This window comes from Cebus imitator, unplaced genomic scaffold (assembly GCF_001604975.1).
Source record: "Cebus imitator isolate Cc_AM_T3 unplaced genomic scaffold, Cebus_imitator-1.0 Scaffold346, whole genome shotgun sequence".
In the NCBI taxonomy this organism is placed as follows: Eukaryota; Metazoa; Chordata; class Mammalia; order Primates; family Cebidae; genus Cebus; species Cebus imitator.
Genome location: NW_016107661.1, coordinates 7,430 through 10,532, shown reverse-complemented (window position 1 = coordinate 10,532; position 3,103 = coordinate 7,430).

Here is a 3,103-nt window from a genome sequence, read left to right as displayed (position 1 = left end):
ATTACAGGCACGCGCCACCATGCCCAGCTAATTTTTTGTATTTTTAGTAGAGACGGGGTTTCACCATGTTGACCAGGATGGTCTCGATCTCTTGACCTCATGATCCACCCGCCTCGGCTTCCCAAAGTGCTGGGATTACAGGCGTGAGCCACCACGCCCGGCCTAGCATGGGAATTTTGACCAGCTCCGTTTCTGACCTGGGGTGGCTCATCCCTCCTTAGGCAACCTGGTGGTTCCCAGCTCCCGGGAGGTCACCATATTGATGCCAAACTTAGTGTGGACACCCAATCAACACAGCGCACTACAGCCCGGACCTCCTGGGCTCAAGTGATCCTCCCACCTCAGCCTCTGAGTAGCTTGGACTACAGGCATGCACCACCGCACCCAGCTTCTTTTACTTTTATTTTGAGAAGGAGCCTTGCTCTCTCAACCAGGCTGGAGTGCACGATCTCAGTTTACTGCAACCTCTGTCTCTCAGGTTGAAGCGATTCTCCTGTCTCAGCCTCCTGAGTAGCTGGGACCATAGGTGTGTGCCACCACGCCCGGCTAACTTTTTTTGTATTTTTAGCAGAGACACTGTTTCATCATGTTGACCAGGCTGGCCTCAAACTCCTAAGCGATCCACCTGCCTTGGCCACCCAAAGAACTTGGGTTACAGGCATGAGCCACGGCACCTGACCAATTTTGGAATATTTTCATTACCCCCAAAAGAAAGTGTTTAGCAGTCACTCCTCAATGCTGCACCACTACCCCCAGCCTGAGGCAACCCCTAAACTACTCTCTTTTATCTTTTTATTTATTTATTTATTTTTAGAGACAGGGCTCACTGTGTTGTCCAAACTGGAATGCAGTGGTTCAATCATAGCTCACTGTAGCCTCTACCTCTTAGGCTCAAGTGATCCTCCTGCCTCAGCCTTTTGAGGCGCTGGGACTACAAGTGTGCACCACCACACTCAACTAATTTTATTTTATTTTTTGTAGAGATGGGGGGGGTCTTACTCTGTTGCCCAGGCTGGTCTTGGACTCTTGGCGTCAAGTGATCTTCCTTCCCCAGCTTTGCAAAGTACCTGTGGCTGTGGGCGTGAGCCATTGTCCCCAGGGCCCTAATCTACTTCCGGTCTTTGTGGATTTTCCTATTCTGGAAATTTTATATAAACAGAAACATACAACATGCAGTCCTGTGTTTCTGGGATGTCATTGGTCATAACACCCTCAAGGGTCATCCATGTTGTAGTATGTATTGGTGCTTCCTTCCTTTTTTTTTTTTTTTTTTTTTTTTTTTTTTTTTTTCTTTTTTTTTTTTTTTTTTTTTTTTTTTTTTTGAGACGGAGTTTCACTCACGTTACCCAGGCTGGAGTGCAATGGCGCGATCTCGGCTCACTGCAACCTCTGCCTCCTGGGTTCAGGCAATTCTCCTGCCTCAGCCTCCTGAGTAGCTGGGATTACAGGCATGTGCCACCATGCCCAGCTAATTTTTTGTATTTTTAGTAGAGACGGGGTTTCACCATGTTGACCAGGATGGTCTCGATCTCTTGACCTCGTGATCCACCCGCCTCGGCCTCCCAAAGTGCTGGGATTACAAGCGTGAGCCACCGTGCCCGGCTGGAATTCTTTTCTACCTCTGGACCTGATTTTGTTTGGCTCTTGCCCAACTGAGTTCCATAAGGTTAGGGGCTTGTCTGCATCTTGTTCGTCACATAAGTGCTCACTGCATACCTGTTGGATGGATGGGCCATAGCTATATTGATAACAGCTGTGAGCTGTTGGGAGGGTGTGAGCAGAACAAGGCTGCTCCGGCTGTCTCCAGCCCCAGTGGCTTTCTCTCTCTATGTTCTAGTTCCAGGAGAAAGTCTCTGGAAAGAAAGCCCAAAGCCGGGTCTGGCTGGGAAGAGGTGGAGGCTGGGAGGAAGTCTGCAGCCAGACTGCTGAGGGTGTGGCGTCTGTGTGTGCACCTTTGGAATGTGACTGATTCACTCTGAGGGGAGCCATATGCTGCCGCCACCGCCTTGGATCTGACATCTGGAGGCTGAATTCCAGGAGGAGAGAGACAGATTCCTGCAAGCAGATGCCAACTTTGAAGGTCAAAGGGAGCAATGGAACTGCTTTAGGAGGGGGGCGAGAGGGTCCAACACTCCCTCCAGGGGCTGGGATGGCAGTGAGGCCCCCTCCCCAGACTTGTCCTAGCCCCTGAGCTATCAGAGCCTCTATAGGGACAGCCAGGGGCAGGGAAGAGAGCATGAGCTCAGCCTTCAGACCTGGATTCAAAGACCAGTTCCTGGGCCAGGCACAGTGGCTCATTCCTGTAATCCCAGCACTTTTGGAAGCTGAGATGGGAGGATCACTTGAACCTAGAAGTTGGAGACCAGTCTGGGGAACATAGACCCCATCTCTACAGAAAAATAGAAAAAACAGCCAGGTATGGTGGTGCAGGCCTGTAGTCCCAGCTATTCGGTAGGCTGAGGCAGGAGGATTGCTCGAGCCCAGGAAGTGGAGGCTGTGGTGAGCCAAGATTGCACCACTGCACTCCAGCTTGGGCGACAGAGTCAGACCCCATCTCAAATAAATAGATATATACGTACGTACATACATACATACATATATACATACCAGTTCCCCGACAGCTCATGTAACTGCAGAGGCCGAAGGTCTAGCTGGGTCCAGTGCTCACAGGAACACTGGCTTGCATCTCTGGCCAAGTTTCCTCCATGTTTGCTTTGCTCTTGGGCCAGCGCTTCCTGAGAGGAGACCCTGATGTCACATGCCTGTGAACCTTCAGCATGTATCTTCTACGGATTCCAGCAGAATCCTAGGCTTCCCTCTCTTTGGCTGGAGCTGGGTCCCAACTCAACCCTGTAGTGATCACCATACTCCTGATGGGACAGGCCTGGGTCAGGAGCCTGCCCAGCACAGGGCTGACACCAATGGAGCCCCATGGAGCAAATGGAAATGACAGGTAGGGGGTGTCACTTAAAAGAACCGTACTGGCTGGCCGGGCACGGTGGCTCAAGCCTGTAATCCCAGCACTTTGGGAGGCCGAGGTGGGTGGATCACGAGGTCAAGAGATCGAGACCATCCTGGTCAACATGGTGAAACCCCGTCTCTA